The 17,370-nt window shown below is 44.6% G+C and overlaps 1 protein-coding gene and 1 pseudogene across 2 annotated transcripts in view; one reads left to right on the top strand and one right to left on the bottom strand.

Annotated features, from left to right (window-relative positions):
- Positions 1-17,370, top strand: part of CTDSPL (CTD small phosphatase like) — a 128,677-nt gene that overhangs the window by 73,116 nt on the left and 38,191 nt on the right. The window lies entirely within an intron of this gene.
- Positions 11,490-11,981, bottom strand: LOC136382141 (peptidyl-prolyl cis-trans isomerase A pseudogene; annotated as a pseudogene).

Raw genomic sequence — 17,370 nt, 5'->3', positions numbered from 1 at the left:
GTTACATCCGTCTAAGATTCACTCTTGACATTTGTCTCAGTCATGTGATACATTTATCCGTCCCACCCTAAAGGCCGGTCCGTGGCCCAAAAAAGGTTGGGGACACTGGCTGGGTAGTTGAAGGCCTAGGTGGATCTTTGGGACTGATTGATGAATGTTAGTTCCCATATCATGACAGGTACACTGGCCTGACAGGTAGGCGTGGGACTTTGTTCGTGTCTTCAATGTTTGGGGTCCCTCCGGATTAAGCTTAACACCGACATACTCCATATTTTACATGTTCGTTTAATGTCTGTTCCCATAGGAGTGTCAGCTCAAGGAGAGCGGGGATTTTTGTAAATTTGGTTCACTGCTCTATTCATCAGCATGTGGATCGTGACCTGACACACAGTAGACACTCAATAAGCCTGTGCTGGATGAACCCACTGCCCTTTGGGGGCTGATAGTGCTGCTACTTGAGACCAGGACTATGACCAGGGGTAACTGGGGAGAGGTCTGTAATACCTTGGGCAAGTGACAAGAGACAGGTGGCCAGTTGACCAAGGGAACCCTCTTAGCAGGATAACAGGGAGTCCAGACATCCAGGTCTTACCTCATAGATAACAGAGACTCCAAGGCTGAAGGGTGTACATCCAGTCCTAGTTGATTAGTAGTAGCAAAACTGATGTAGGAATTGGAGATTCACAGACTGACAGATGTGAGCTTTTTTGTTCCATTTCTGGCCTAGGGAAATGTCAGTTCTTGGAGGAGGACTACTGAGGACCCTTGAAGCCTTATTTGAGGTGATGACTCCTTTTTCAGTCTTGCACCAGTGTTTGGTATGATTGGACAGAGAGCAGAATATAGATATGGTTACACTTGAATTGCAGAACCAACACAGCAGTAGAATATTCTGGGTGAACTGGCTCGCTCTCTTAGCTAACAATTTTAATTAAATACACTGGAAGAAGTTTGACCCAGTAATAACAGTTTTTAGTGGAATTTTGGCTTTTGTCAACAAGAATAAGAAGCGAATGCATTCATTACCTAAAGCAGTGGTTTTCGACCTTTTTACAATTGGGAGCTGGTGACAATAGGAGAATTATTTCAGGGACCGCTAAGGCTGAAATCACCTTGAGCATAAGCAAATTTGACTAAGATCGTTGGGTCTATAATCTTCATACAATAGCAGATGGTTAAGTCTTTCAGGAACCAGCACAAAATTTTTGGCAGATTGGTGGTTGAAAAACACTGACCTAAAGAACACTTACGGTGCGCATTGTTGGGCCATGGTGGTGGTGAGCCAGGTGGAGCAAGCCCCGCCACTGCACTTGGGTCACTTACAGAACAGAGGGCATAAGAAAGCTACCCCGTGGGGCGTTAGTCATAAAGGTAGCGGGCAGGAAAGTATAGGCTTTGCAGTTGAACAACCTGAGGACAAATTCCGGTTCTCTCGCTTAGGATCTGTGCATCTTTGGGCGAAGTCTAACTGCTTCACTTCTTGGCTACCACAATGGGGACGGGACGATGCCTGCATGAGGTCAGGCTTGTGTAAGGTCCAGCATGTGAGCCACCAGCGCCACACAGGAGGCATTCTGTCAGCTGTAGCCGTCCTCCAAAGCCACATTTTTATTTAATGTGGTTAAAAAAAGTTTTTTAACACGAACTCTACCTTTTCAATGAATTTTTTTATAACTTTATTTTTATTTATTTATTTTTTCAGAGACAGAGAGAGGGATAGATAGGGACAGACAGACAGGAATGGAGAGAGATGAGCATCAATCATCAGTTTTTTGTTGCAACACCTTAGTTGTTCATTGATTGCTTTCTCATATGTGCCTTGACTGCGGGCCTTCAGCAGACCGAGTAACCCCTTGCTCGAGCCAGCGACCTTGGGTCCAAGCTGGTGAGCTTTTACTCAAACCAGATGAGCCTGCGCTCAAGCTGGCGACCTCGGGGTCTCGAACCTGGGTCCTCTGCATCCCAGTCCGATGCTCTATCCACTGCGCCACCACCTGGTCAGGCGAATTTTTAAGTATTGTTAACTTTATGAACATTGCTGTACATCAGATCTCTAGAACTTTCTCATCTTGTGTGACTGAAACTGCACCCATTGAAGAGCTACTCTCCGCCTCCCCTCCCCCCAGCCCCTGGCAAACACTGTTCTACTTGCTGCTTTCTACTTTGGATACCGCATATAAACAGAATCAAACAGTATTCATCCTTTTGTGTCTTATTTCGTTGCTTTACTGTCCTCAAAGTTCATCATGTGGCACATATGACAGTATTTTCTTCTTTGTTAAGGCTGATACTTTATGTGTGTATACCATATTTTCTGTTTACTCAATCCTTGGTAGACCCTTAGGTTATTTCCGTATATTGGTTATTTTGAATAACGCTTCAATGAACATGAGAGTGTAGATATTTCTTTGAGATCCTGTTTTCAATTCCTTTGGATAAATATCCAGAAATGGGATTGCTGTATCATCTGAGTAACATTGTTATTTTTTAGAAACCTTCCTATAGTTTTCCACAGTGGCTATAATACTTTACCACCAACAGTGTACAAGTGCCCAAAATCTCCACATCCTCCCAACACCTGTTCTTTTCTGGGTTTTTAAAAATAATAATGGTCACCTTTAAAAAAATAATAATAATAATAATGGTCACCCTTAAAGGTGTATGGTGATATCTGTTGGGGTTTTTTTATTTGCATTTCTGATAATTAGTGATGTTGAGCATCTTTTCATATACCTGTTGTCTATGTATGTCTTCTTTAAGGGAAGTGTCTATTCAAGTCTTTTGCCCATTTTTAAAATCAGATTATTTGGGCGTCTTTTTGCTATTGAGTTGTGGGAGTGCCTTCTATACAGGGATGGGTAAAACCAGGTCTACAGTTGTTCATATGGAAAATAATACAATAATTAATAATACAAGAGTAAACTATGTTTTCCATACAATTGTAAACCTACTTTTGCCCAGCCCTCTATTGAATAGACGTGGTGAGGGTGGGCATCCTTGCTTTGTTCCTGTGCTTCAAGGAAAAGCTTTCAGATTTTCACTTTGAGTATTTTAACTATGGGCTTTTCATATATAGCCTTTATTATGTTAAGGTAATTGTTCTTTTATTCTTAGGTTTTCTTTAGTGTTTTTATCATGAGAGGGCATTGAATTCTGTCAAATGCTTTTTCCACATCTATTGATGACCCTGTAATCTTTATCTTTTACTCTATTAATGTAGTGTTTGATTGATTGATTTGTATGTTGAACCATCATTGCATTCCAGGATAAATCCCACGTGGTCATGGTGTGTGATCCTTTTAATGTGCTGTTAAATTGGATTTGCAAGTTATTTTGTTGAAGATTTTTACATGTTTTATCATCAGGAACATTGGCCTGTAGTTTTCTATTCTTGTAGTATGTTTGTCTGGCTTTGCTTGGTATCAGGATAATGCTGACTTCATAGAATGAATTTAAAGTGTCCTTTTCTCTTTAATTTTTTGTAAGAGTTTGAGAAGGACTGACATTAATTCTTCCTTGAATATTGGTAGAATTCTCCGGTGAAGCCATCTGGCCTTCGGTTTTTCTTTGTTGGAAGAAGACTTGGGATTACTAATTGAATCTCCTTTGTTATTGGACTCTTCAGATTTTCTATTTCTTCATGATTGAATCTTGGTACATTGTATGTATCTAGGAATTTCTCTATTTCTTCTGTGTTATCTAGTTTGTGGGAATATAATGGTTTATATATAGTTGTCTCTGATAATCCTTCATATTTCTGTGACATCAGTTGTAATGTCTCCTCTTCAATTTCTGCTTTGATTTGAGTCTTCTCTCTTTTTTGTTAGTCTAGTTAAGGTTTGTTGATTTTGTTGATCTTTTCAAAAAACCAGCTCAGTTTCATTGTTTTTTTTCTATTGTTTTCCTAGTCTATATTTTGTTTATTTCTGCCCTAATCTTTGTGATCTCCTTCCTTCTACTAACTTTGAGCTTAGTTTGGTTTGCTCTTTTTCTAATTCATTGAGGTGCGAAATTAGGTTGTTAATTTGATATCTTTTTTCTTTTTTAATGTAGGCGTTTTACCACTATAAACTTCCCTTTTTTGGACTGTTTGGGCTACATCTCATAAGTTTTGGTATGTTGTTTTCATTTTCATTTGTCTCGAGGCCTTTTCGAATTTCTCTTTTGATTTTTTTTTGACCCATTGGTTATTTGAGAGTATATTGTTTGATTTCCAAATAGTTGTGAGTTTTCCCTTCTTCTTCTGTTTATTGAGTTCTAGTTTCATTCCATTGTGGTCAGAACAGATACTTAGTATGATTTCAGTCACCTTAAATTTGTTAAGACTTGTTTTATGACCTAATGTGTGATCTCTCCTGGTGAGTGTTTAGTGTGATCTTGAGAAGAATGTGTTGTGCCGCTGTTGGGTGGAATGTTCTGTATGGATCAGTTAGGTCCTTTGGCCTAGAGTGTTGTTCCAGACCCCTGTTTCTTCGTCTTCTCTCTAAATGTTCTCTTCGTAATTGAAACTGGATCATTAGACTCTAGCCCGTGACTGTGTTGTTGTTTCTCCCTTCAGTGCTGCCCATGTTTGCTTCATGTATTTGCGTGTTCCAACGTTGGGTACATATATATGCTTACCATGGTTATGTCTTCCTGGTGGGTTTACCCTTTTCCTTTGGATGTTTCCCTTTGCCTTGTGACAGTTTTTGACTTAAAGTTCATTTTGTCTCGTGTAAGTATTGTCACTCCCCTGGCTACCATTTTCATGGAATATCTTTTTCCATCCTTTCAGCCATGTGTCTTAAATTTAAAGTGCGTCTCTCATAGACCGCATCTAGTTGAATCTTATTTTTTTATCCGTTTCAGTCAGCCTCTCTACATCTTTTGACCAGGGATTTTAATCCGTTTAAATTTAGAGTAATTATGGATGGGAACAGACTTGCTATTGCATTGTGTTTTCTGCCTGTCTTTTAACATTTTTGTCCCTCTTTTCCTTTCTCGCCATCTTCCTTTGTGTTATCTTGATTTTTGTAGTGACATGCTTTCATTCTTCTCTCGTTTTCCTATGCATCTTCTATAGGTATTTTCTTTGTAGTTTCCATGGGACTTACATAAAACAACTTTTCGTTATGACAGTCGGTTCTAGTGATAACAAAGACCACTTTTTAATCTTGGCAGTTTTTAGGAACAAGGTAAAACAAATGGATTTTTTTTTTTTTACTTTTTCATTTTAACTTTCCTTTAATTGCTTTAATGAAATTAACTATAATCAGTAGATGTATATTTTATGAGCCTAATGCAACTAAATCCCAGTGATATTTTTTTAAAACTTGATAAAGTGATTCTGGTATTAACCTGGAAGCATAAAAGGTTAGACTAGCCAATAATTTTTTGAGGAAAAAAAAATAGCATAGGGGAACTGGTACTATTAAATATAAAACAATAAATCTGTAGTAGCAAAACTGTGTGTCACTGGCAGAAGCAGAGGAGTCAAGCAGAGTGACCTGGAAGGCCCAAACCAGGGTTTGAGAATGAATTGTTCAGTAAATGTTAAGATAGTTGATCCTTTTGGGGAGAAAAGGTAGATTCATATATTCTACTACATACTAGAATAAACTCCAGATAAAATATTTACTTTACCAGATATTTACTTTAAACTGAAAAAGAACTAGAAGAAAACATGAGTAAACAGTGTATCATATTAGGATGGGAAAGAATCGATAGAAAAGATTGTGAGATTTGACTTCCTCAAAACATAACATTTCTAGTTACCCAGAACCATTATAAACTAAAGTAAATGCCTAAAACAAACTGATATCATTTCCAACATACAGAATAGTGCAAGGGTTTTGTCTCTAACATATGACAGAGCAATCCTTATACACATCAAAGGAAAAGACTAGAAAAATAGGCAAAGAATGTATAAGCCAGTTTTCAAAAGAAGAAATAGAAATGGCCAATAAGCGTACAAGAGATTGTCGAAGTTGGATGGCAATCAAAGAAAGCAGTGAGAGCAACAATGAGTTGCCATTTTTACCTTTCAGATCAACAAAGCCTGTTTCAAGTCTGGTATTGGCACAGCCTTCGTGTGACACCCCACGGGTGGGAGTCCATCTACACTGCCTCTCAAAATGGCAGATTGCCCATAGGTGTCAAGAGTCTTGGCATTTTTTCAAAGACCTTGGTCCCAGCAATTACACTTCTAGGATTTTCTTCTAAGAGATTCATTAGACATGCACATGAAATCATGGACACGATGCTCACTGCAGTATTATTATTGACATTTTTACTTTTTACTTATTATAATGCATAATACATGACACAGAATTATTATTTTAATGCATGATGCAAAATTCAAAGAATAAGAAAGGGAATAGAGTGAAAATTAATTATCCCTCCCACCCCATTCTGTCCTCTATTTCTCTCCCACTAAGCAGCCAGTTACATATAAATCCTTCCAGAGATACTCTTTACACATACAAGAATGTACACACTCTTGTGCTTATTACTTTGTTAATTTATGTAATTTTCCACTTGCAGGTTGATAGTAGTGTGCTGTATGTACCATTTGTACCTTGCTTTTCTCATTTAACATGTCTCAAAGTGAGCTCCATTATCAATAGGCGATACAGTGCAGAGGTTAAGAACACAGACTACTTAGATTTGAGCAAACTACTTATTAGGCAAGTTTCTTAACTTCTCTGGGCCTTAGTTTCCTCATTTATAAGATGAATCTAACACTGCTTACCTCATAAGATTACTGGAAGGTTTAAATGAGTCCGTGTACATAAAGTGCATAAAATAGCACCTGGCATGTGTTAATCAGGAAAGCGTTAGCTATAATCAGGACATGTGGAGCTGCAGCCTTGTTAACAGCTGTGCTGGATAGATTTTGTCCCATATTGATGCACAACTAGATTGTTCTCAGCATTGCTGTTGCAAATTGCAGTATTTGTTATGACTCATGTTTTTGAAGGAAGCCACGTGAATGTCCAAAGTTAGTTTAAATATGGCGCAACGCACATCTCCACTGTGGAATAAAATACAACCAATCAAAATTACGTTGTAGAAAGAGATCTGATGGTATAGGAAAATGTCCCCATATATTTTATTAAGTAGAAGCATTTCTAATATTTACACGAATTTTTTCATTACGTTGAGACACAACAGAAAAGGGTCAAGAAAAATCGTAAGCAATCTATTCTTGTGATCCAGAGGTTGCCATGCTTCCCTAACATATTAGTGAATTTTACACGATCTCTCTTTCTGAAAACTTGCAGTAATTGTTTTATAGGAAGCAGGGGTTGCCCTCTCCACTAAAGAGGGCAGGGAGCTGCAGTCTGGGTCCTGCAAGGGGGGTTGGCCATGGTTAAAACTGCGGGTGGCACAGGTTAAAACTGCTTGGAGGAGGGAAGCTTGCTGTGGGCAGGAGGGCTTCCCAGGAAAATGGTACCGCCTGAGCTGAGCTCTCTCTCAAAGAATCATAGGAACTGTTTCTTTTTTATCAGTCTTTTTCACTGTTTCAACGTTCATTATTCAGTAAACATCTGTGATGACAGGCCTGTTTTGTACCAGACGTGAACAAGATGGGTTCCAAGCCTGCGTCCCTGGACCCACCTTCCGGAGCTTGTCCAGAGACACATTCCAAAGTTACAGACACAGGGCATGGGCCGTGTCTGAGACGCTTCACCTGCCAGTGACCACAGATACTTCCCCATGTGTCTTCATAATGGTCGTCTCTTACGGCAACACAGTCTTCTCTCCAGTGGCTAAGCACTGATCGAATCTGCCGTTCCTACTCTCTTAGACACTCGCATTGTTTGGTCTTTGACACAGCACTCCTCTGCTTTTCAAACGGATTGTTCCGGTTTGCAGAATTACCAGCTATGTGTGAGTGAATGGGCCTCTGCCACCCACACCTTCCCATCACTGGCTCTGTGTTTTTATTTTTATCATTTCTGTTCATTTAACAGGTTCAAAACTGGCCCATGGTTTAAACATTCATTTATTTGATTACTGTTAAATTTTAACCTTTACTTCCTTCTAAGTGCACTATCTGTTTAAATCCTTTGTTCCGTTAATTATTTTGGCTCTTGATGTGAAAAAACAAGACTGGGTGTAGTGATAATTCAGAGCTCAGATTCTAGACTTGCAGACCTGGTTTATACCCAGCCCTGCTTCTTAGGAGTTGTGTGATGTCGGGCACGGAGGCCTGGGGAAGTGTTACGATGAGGAAGGGCATTCCTAGAAGAGGAGCTCTCCTGGGAGGCTGAGTCACGGAGAGTTTGGTGGCCCGGGTACATTCAGGGCACAGTGGGACAACCACTGTGTCCAGCTTCATCTAATAGGGCTGCCGCGAATGTCATTAGTTCATTTTAGAGTTTCTAAAAAAAACGTAGCGTTTGGAGTGAGGGCAGGTGGCACAAAGCCTCATCTTCAGAGTGTCTCCCCGGAACTACAACCCCAACCCAAAAGCGTGCTGTAGAGAGGCAGGAAGGCTTGTGGGGTGGCTGGGAGCCCCGCAGTCAGGTTGCCCCAGCTTTGAACGCCAACCCCTCCCTGCAGAGTTGTAAGAACTCAGAGTCTGTCTTCTCATCAGAAAGGTGGTCCTATTGGCACTGCACACTGTAAAGGGCAGAGCTGATTCATGGCAGGAGCCCTGGACAAACGAAGCTCTCAGCTAATGTGGGTTGTCACGAGCCAACAGGGAACAGGGGAACCATGTCTTATTGTGGAAAGATGAGAGTAGAATTTCTCCTACACTACCTTTAGCCACCACCCCTCCTCTCGCCCCTACCCTGATCTCTCACTCCTGGAGGAGCTGTGGCCATTTCCAGGCTGCAGGGGGAAAAATGAGCTTTCAGAGGTATGTTTCTTTCAGAGTGTGTCTGGTGGAAGTTCCCTGGGGGAAATGTATCGCTTGGAATAGGGGCTCACTGGATATCTCAAAAAAGTGGCTCTGTTGGTGCCTAAGCCCTTGTTCTAGGAGAAAAGGATGTTTGGATTCTCAGCAGCCACATCTGCTTTTGAACTGTGTGCAGTCTGTGCCCTGGCCTCTCTCCGCCCTCAGCACCCCCCTTATATTCAAACAGAGGAAAGTTGTGGTTGTTGACCACTCTTTCAGGGTGGGAAAGGAATGTAATGTATGCGTAGACTGCCCAGAATTTCCTGTTAGACACCCATTGCAAACCACGGTCCTGGGAGGCATTCCAGAGATTACAGCCCAACTCTAGGAGAGAAGAAATGGTGCATTCATTTCAATGCTGGCCCTCAGTGGAAACTCCCCCTCCTCCTGTAAAAAAAAAAGATAAAAAAAAAAGGGTGTTGAGTTTATTCCATCGTAAGGTAGTTGTGAATTGATCCGTGTGGTCCGTCCCTCCAGGTTGTAAAGTGCTCTGACATCCCCGTGTTTGAAGACATGTCCCTATCTTGGGAAACTCCGCTGTGCCATTTTGCAGCCTTGACAACATTGGTGTCCACACTGATGCTTGGAACAGGATGTATTGTTATTGTTAATGTTCTGCCGTAAATACTTGGATGATATCAATCTGCCCTGGAACAGCTTTCTTAATTCTGCTCTTGTGACAAGAAAGCAGCTAGTTTTGAGAGCTGGGTTTGGTGCTTCTGACACATTAGCAGTAGACTCTGTGTGATAAGTCCGTTTTCTCCTAGAGATGCTATCACGCTGCCTGTTGGGCAGTCTGGTCCCCGTGCCGGCACACAGGCTAACTTGACACTGTGAAAATGGAAAACACGTCTTTGTTTTCTGTAGCTGCAGAGATGCAGTTTCTATACTTGGGAAGGAACTTGAATGATTGGGGATGGATTCATAGTGAGGAGCAAAACTTTCCACCTCTGTGTTCAGCTACTGGGATCTTCATCCTGAGCTACTTGTTACTTTGATTGTGTAGAGATGGGGAGGGGGGGCATTGGGAGTTCTAGGTCAGATCAGAGATATAGGTGGGTGGGGTGCTTACAAAGGTGAGAACGAGAACCTGAATTGGTGTGGACCCCAGAGGTTTGGGTTCCAAAGCCTCCCCACATCCGGAAACCGAACCAGATTAGAACGCAGGAATTGTAAAAGGGTAGCTATCACACCGATTAGGAAGCACCTGCTATTTGGGGTCAACATTGTAATTTGTAGATATAGAAGGGAGCCAGTTAGGTCAGGAAGTATAAGGGGATGAGTAGCAATGCCTCCTCAGCCTGTCTGTAACCAGTTGTGAATCAGTTGTGCCTTCCGTGTCGGCCCAAGCATGGTGTCACAGCTCCTTAGAGCAGTCCTCTTGTCCCGCTGAAGGGCCAAACCTCCCTGACAGCCTCGGTGGACTTTCCCTGGACATTTCATGTTTTTAATTATATCACTTTCTTTTTCTTTTTTTCTTTTGAGAGAGAGACAGACAGGAAGGGAGAAAGATGAGAAGCATCAACTCATAGTTGCAGCACCTTAGTTGTTCATTGATTACTTTCTCATATGTGCCTTGACCGGGGGCTCCAGCTGAGCCAGTGACCCCTTGCTCAAGCCAGCGACCTTGGGCTTAAGCCAAAGACCTTTGGGTTCTAGCCAGCGACCATGGGGTCATGTCTATGAGCCCACACTCAAGCTGGCAACCTCGGGGTTTCAAACCTGGGTCCTCAGCATCTTAGCCCAATGCTCTACCCACTGTGCCACCACCTGGTCAGGCATGTAATTACAGCACTTTCCTTCTACCTGTATGTCATATGATCTCCTTCAAAAGGTCTGAGTCCTAGGGTTTCCTTTAACCTTTCCATGTGGAGCTGCCTTTTATTTGTTTGATTTCTATCATCATCGTCATCATTATTATATCACCATATCATCATTATTATTATACAAAAAAACCTTCACTAGATAGGTGGTAAAGTTTTAAAGAGCTACACTTAAGTTCTACATTTAGAATTCACATAACCAAAAACAAAATGGTTCTGTCAACATGTCTTCTTGTAAAGCCAGGCTGTTTTTGTGGGGACTGTTGTTTGGATACAAGCCAACCTCTGAGTGTTCACTGTCGGACACTGTACTGTATCGAAACCAATCATAATTTTTTTTTGCTATGTTCTAGGCTACAGATAAATTTTTTGTCTTACACAAACATAATGTTTTTGCCGCATCCACACATGAGCCCTGTGGGGTAGGTAGTATGATAACCAGGTTACTGGTGTGGCTTTAGTCAGATGAAGTCACACTGTTTAACAAATGGCAGGGCCGAGACTTGAACCTAAATGTCATTCCAAAGTTCATTCTCTTTCCATGGAACTTGTAGTTAAAGTCAATTTGTGGTTGTTGCTGCTTAGCTTTTATTTCATCATCATAAACTTAGCTCTGCAGTCCAGTTAGACTTGGAAGGGGTAAGGGAAATGTGGGACCCAGTGGACCGCCGTGAAGGCACAAAGGTTATAGAACATTCCAAGCAGACGGGGTGAGGAGGGCTCTCCCGAGCGACAGAAGGAATGGTCTGGTGGTCAGGATGAAGCACAAGTCAGATTTATTAGAGTGGTCCACAGTCCGCATGGTGGTTTTTCCTGGTCTGGCTTTTCCTGGACCCGCGGCACTCCATGGCCACTGCAGTATCCATGCTGTCTCACCTGGCCGAGGACCACATGCTCACCGTTCCACCGCTCCGTCTTGGCAGTGCAGGTGAAAACCTGGGAACCGCTTTGTACTGGGTCCAGCATTTGCCCTGCGCAAGATGCCAGGACCCGGATGCTTCAGGATGGGATTCTCACCATCGCATTTCTCCCCGTAGATGGACTTGCCGCCTGTGCCATTGTGTCGTGTGAAGTCATCACCCTGGCACGTAAATCCCAGCACAATTCTGTGAAAGCAGGGAACTTGATAACCAAATCCTTTCTCCCCATTGCGCAGAGCAGGAAAGTTTTCTGCTGTCTTTGGAACTTTTGTTTGCAAACAGCTCGAAGGAGACATGGCCAAAGGGCTTGCTGACAGTGACCAGGTGGAGGAACACGGTGGGGTTCACCATAGCTGAGCGCCGCGGCTCTGGGACGGCCGTGTCTGCAAGGCCTAAAGTCAATTTTTAAATAAGAAATTCCAGTCTAGACTGTGTGTGTGTGTGTGTGTGTGTGTGTGTGACAGACAGAGAAAAGGACAGATAGGGACAGAGGGACAGGAAGGGAGAGAGATGAGAAGCATCATTTCTTCGTTGCGGCACCTTAGTTGTTCATTGATTGCTTTTTCATATGTGCCTTGACCAGGGGCTACAGCAGACCAAATGACCCCTTGCTCAAATCAGATGAGCCCGCGCTCAAGCTGGCAACCTCAGGGTTTCGAACCTGGGTCCTCAATTTTCCATTCTAACGCTCTATCCACTGCACCATCGCCTGGTCAGGCCAGTCTAGACTCTTAATACAAAATAGTCCACATGTCTAATTTACAAATGTCCTGAAAATCTTTGATGCAGATTGATAGCCTGCATTAGTCATCATTTAAAATTTAAAGTCAGCAGTTCCAGGGATAGAAGTGGAACAGTGACATTCATGGTCCTGGTCATGGCGGTCCCCATTTTCAGACCATCGAATCCAAACCCACCGCCCCCCTCACGCAGCCCTCGCTGCTCCCTTGCGGTTTCTCAGCTCCCCCGTGCTCTCGCTCGCGTCAGGCCCTTTACGCACTGCTGTTTCCCCGCTTCCCTGTAGCCTCCGACAATTTTGTGAAACTCTCAGTCCAGCTTAGAAGACAGTTTTTCTAACAAAAAGGCATTCCTACCACCCTGCCCAACCCCAAAATCTGGACTGTGTGCCTTCCTTTGGCCTCCAGCAGGGTCCGATGCTGCCCAGTCATAAGACAACTCGGGCTGCGTCAGAATTGCTCATCTGGTGTCCCTCCCAGTAGACATGAACGTCATGGATTGGGGACGGTGCCTGTGTGCTGCTGCATCAACATTTCTACGCGACCAGGCCTCCAAGCTCCCCTTTTTAGGGATGACCCTTTCCATTTGCAAAGAACACAACCCCTGTTCATACTGGCTTAAGAGAAAAAGGAAATTCTCTTACATAACCGAAAACTCAGGAGAACCTGGCTTTAATGAAACTGGGTCCTCCGGTGAGCTTATCAGAGATCTGGTCCATTCTGTATATCAGCTACTCTTTCCTCGATTTTAGCTTCTTGCTCAGATCGGTGCTTCTCACTTGGTAGCAAAGATGGCCACCAGGGGCCCCAGGCTTACATTGTGCCAGCTTAGGAAACCAACACAATCAGAACCACTCTTCCAATAGCTATAGCATCAGGCTTGGGGCAGACTCTCCTTGGCCCAGGTTGGGTCATGTGCACATCCGTCAGCCAATCACGTGGCTCTGATTGTCTGGGGCTTGGAAGCGGGGCGGGAGCAGGGAGGGGACTGGTTCTCGAGAGAAAAATTGAAGCTCTTGGACCAGAAAGATGGGTAATGAATTACGACAGGCAAAAAAAATTGTCATGTCTACTATGTTCTCCAACGCTAGCTGGTCCTTGCTTGCTACTGGGCCAGCGCTCTTCCCGGAGAGACCAAGAAGGTGTTTGTAGGTTTCCCATCTTGCCTTTGGGAGTGGGGTCCCAAGAAGGCAACTGACTACCTGTGTATCCACTTCCGCCGCCCCATTCACGGACCCTCCCTAGGCGCCTCTTTAGCCGTGCTGGAGGGTGGGAGGTCCCCAGCCCTGGGAGGAGGGAGAGCCAAGTGGTATGAATGGGAAGCAGGGCTTTGCTTCCTGGGCTCAGTGACACTGTTCCAGGGCCTAGACAGAAGCATTAGCTCCCAGGATGTCTCCGAGAAAATAGCTATGTGCCTGCTTGTCCTCAGTGTCACACACTCCCTGGGGCTGGCAGAGGTCACAGGAGGCCTGGCTGAGGTCCACGCCCAGTATCTCCAGCTCTTCGCAGCCCTTCCCGGGGTGTCTGCCCACCCAAGCCTGCTCAGAGAAATGGAGGGAGTTAAGTCTGAGGAGCACCCCATCTGCTGCTGCTAGGGATCTCCCTTCACTCCGCCTATGGCTGTCCGTGCGTGTGGCCCGACCCCCTGTAGGAGGAGAAGAGCAGCTGCTGGGACCCGCCGGGGGCATGTCTTCGTTAGCAGGGCAGAGGGAGAGGAGAAGAACTGGTCCTTCTGACAGGACTGCACTGCCAGAGCCTTGGGGAAATGGCAGCAAATAATGGCCCAGCAGGGGAGCCTGCAGGAGAGGCCCGTGCTGGGCCTGTCAGCCTTCTTCCCGGTCCTCGTGTGGTCCACCTCGCGCAGGAGGACACTCGTTTTTGATGCAAGCGTGGGACAGGCAGGCCGGGTCAGATGCAGACTGGGCGGAGGAGAGAGCTCAGCCCCAGCCCCAGAGGGGGCTGAGGAAGGGGCAGGTATGTAGTGTAGCAGCCCCGACAGAGCTCATTGGGACCCTGAACCCTCCCCTTTTGCCATCTCTACTCCAGTTTGTAGAACAATTAAGTAGAATCGCTTGCCCAGATTTGTTCTAGTTTTGCTTTCTAAATTACGGTTTATGTAACCAAGGTCCGTTATAGTAACTCGTTCCTCCTCGTTGTTAGATGCCGGGGAAAAGTGCATGCCCACAGAATCCAGCCTTTGATTCAGGGTTCACCTTCAGAACCCCCACTGCTTTAAAAAGCAAATGCTTTTAAGAGACTAATGATAATAACAAGAGGTAACATTTATAAAGTGCTTCCCCAGTACGTGACACTGTTCCGAGTGCTTTAGAATAACTTATTTTATTTTTACAACAAGCCTGTAGATGAGTGTCTTTATTATCCCTCTTTTACAGATAAGGAAACTGAAGCACAAACAAGTCCCATAAACTTAACCTCAGTCCTATGCTGTGGCTGGTCAAGCCAGCAGTCTGTACCTAAGCAAGTTGACTTCAGAGCCCACGCTTATAACGACCAATCCGTCCACTTGTTGAGTTTTCCCTAGACGGGTTATATTGATACTTAATTATAATATACAACAGGGGTCCCCAAACTTTTTACACAGGGGACCAGTTCACTGTCCCTCAGACCGTTGGAGGGCCGGACTATAAAAAAAAAACTATGAACAAATCCCTATGCACACTGCACATATCTTATTTTAAAGTAAAAAAACAAAACGGGAACAAATACAATATTTAAAATAAAGAACAAGTAAATTTAAATCAACAAACTGACCAGTATTTCAATGGAAACTATGGGCCTGCTTTTGGCTAATGAGATGGTCAATGTCCGGTTCCATATTTGTCACTGCTAGCCGTAACAAGTGATATGACACGCTTCCGGAGCCGTGACACATGCATCCCGCGTCACCTGGAAGTAGTACTGTACTTGAGTAACACTGTGCTTTGTGGCGCCGCCACATACAGTACTCCAGGAGCACAGGATGCGGATAAATGGCCTCAGGGGCCGCATGTAGCCCGTAGGCCGTAGTTTGGGAACCCCTGAATTATACAACATCAGCATGAAAACAAGTCAGAAAGCTATTACAGTTGTCCACAAACAAAACGGTGAGCGCCTCAGCTGGGATAGAACAGGGATGGGGAATTGTTGAGGACAGATGTAAACACTGTTAAGGATATGAAAACCAACAACTTAATCAAAGGGAGAAGGGGAGGTGTTTAGCCTAGGAGATTGGTGCCCTGGAAGTTAAGACGGAAGAATGAGCTGAACAGGCGCATCTCGGACATACACGCATTCACACGGGAATTCAGTGGCCAAGGATCTAATCTCTTCTACTGGAGTTGGCTTCCTCCAAAAGGGGGCTTCGAACCAGCCCCTGAAGAACAGGAATGTTCTGAGAAGTGGAGAGATAGAGGGGGCGAGGAGGAGAGGGAGGTGGGCTGTCAGGGGATGAGGAGGCCACCAGGGAGGAAGCTGGGAGTGAGGTGGGCAGGTGTGGGTGTGGAGAGCCGTGGGAAGGGGGGGGGGGGGGGAAGCCGCAGAAAACTTTGGAATGATTTTCGATGCCTTTTTCTTCCTAAGTCTGATAAAAAAAAAATGAAAATCTTGATGTAATATTTTAAACTGATGTTCAGAGTTGCCACTCCTTCACAGTCTTCTTAAACCCAACCGTTAACAGGAAGATGTGTGTATTAAAGTGTCTTTAATATCCTACTGTTACAATCCTGATCAAGGCCTCGTTCCAGGATACCGCGGTGAGACCGCTCTCAGATGTATGTTACCGGGAGGAACATTCAAAGGGAGTGAAGAAAGGTGGTGAAAGGCCGAGTCCTGATTAAGAACAAAGAAGCAGGGCGGCCTCTGTGTACAGGGAGGGGGAGGGGCCTCTGTGTACAGGGAGGGGGAGGGGCCTCTGTGTACAGGGAGGGGGAGGGGCCTCTGTGTACAGGGAGGGGGAGGGGCCTCTGTGTACAGGGAGGGGGAGGGCCGGGGGGGGGGCAGCCCGATGGGAGCGTTCCGCTGGGGAAAGACTCGCCCGTGCCTTCTGTTCACATGGCCTCCTCTGGTTTTTGAGGTTGGTGGGCTCATCCAGGAGCGGGTGCGGGTCACGATGATAGCGACATTTACTTCCTGCCGGGCCTTTAACCACACTGCTGTGGCTTAGTTTTTGCCTCGCAGGCACGGAGCGGAAAGGCATAGGAGTAAGTCTGAAGGTTTAGATTTAGAAGTAGGATATAGTTTCTCCTGAGCATCACCAGGGTGCTGAAAGGAAGCGTACCAAGATTGCAGGCTCTCCTGCTGTTAGAGTCATGTAGGATGACCGGAAAAACATTTGGAAAATACAGAAAGAAGAAATGTAAGCACCCCAGAGCCTGACCATGACTGGTAACATTCTGACATATTCTTTGCCAATCTTTCTTACTTACGATCTCTTTTTGTTCGTTTTTGCACAGTTATAGTCAAGTCAGATACACAGTTACTTACTGAGCTTTTCTGATCGAATGTTAGAATATAACATTTTCCCATTAAACTATGGACTTGAATTTCATGTATCAACAGAAACCCTTTTATCAGACTGTCACTGGAGGAGAGGCAGCAGCTGGGTAGAAAGCAATGGGGGCATTAGATTCAGACAGCGCATGACTTGAACCCTTTTAGGAACAAATGAATACTGAGGTTTGGGTCAGGCCAGTGCCAGTCCTGAGGAAATCCATCCTTATTCCCGCCGGCATGACTTTGAGAGCCCCAGACCAACCCAAAAGTGACTAGAGAATTAGAAAGCCCCCAGTCTTCCGGGGACACCTGCAGGCCCTAGAACTCACCTGAGTTAGCAAGAAGAGACCTGGCCCCTCCCACAGCTGTGGAAGTGAGACCCCTCCCACTGTGTCCCCTCTTAGACAGAGGAGGGAGAGACAGCATAGGCCACCACTTCCCCGTCGAAGGATGGTGGGCTCCCAAGTGACGCAGGCTCATTTAGTGACTGTCACAGCTTCTATTTATGGCCT

Source organism: Saccopteryx leptura, chromosome 10 (genome assembly GCF_036850995.1).
Source record: "Saccopteryx leptura isolate mSacLep1 chromosome 10, mSacLep1_pri_phased_curated, whole genome shotgun sequence".
Taxonomy (NCBI): Eukaryota; Metazoa; Chordata; class Mammalia; order Chiroptera; family Emballonuridae; genus Saccopteryx; species Saccopteryx leptura.
This window is presented reverse-complemented; position numbering and strand designations above follow the sequence as displayed.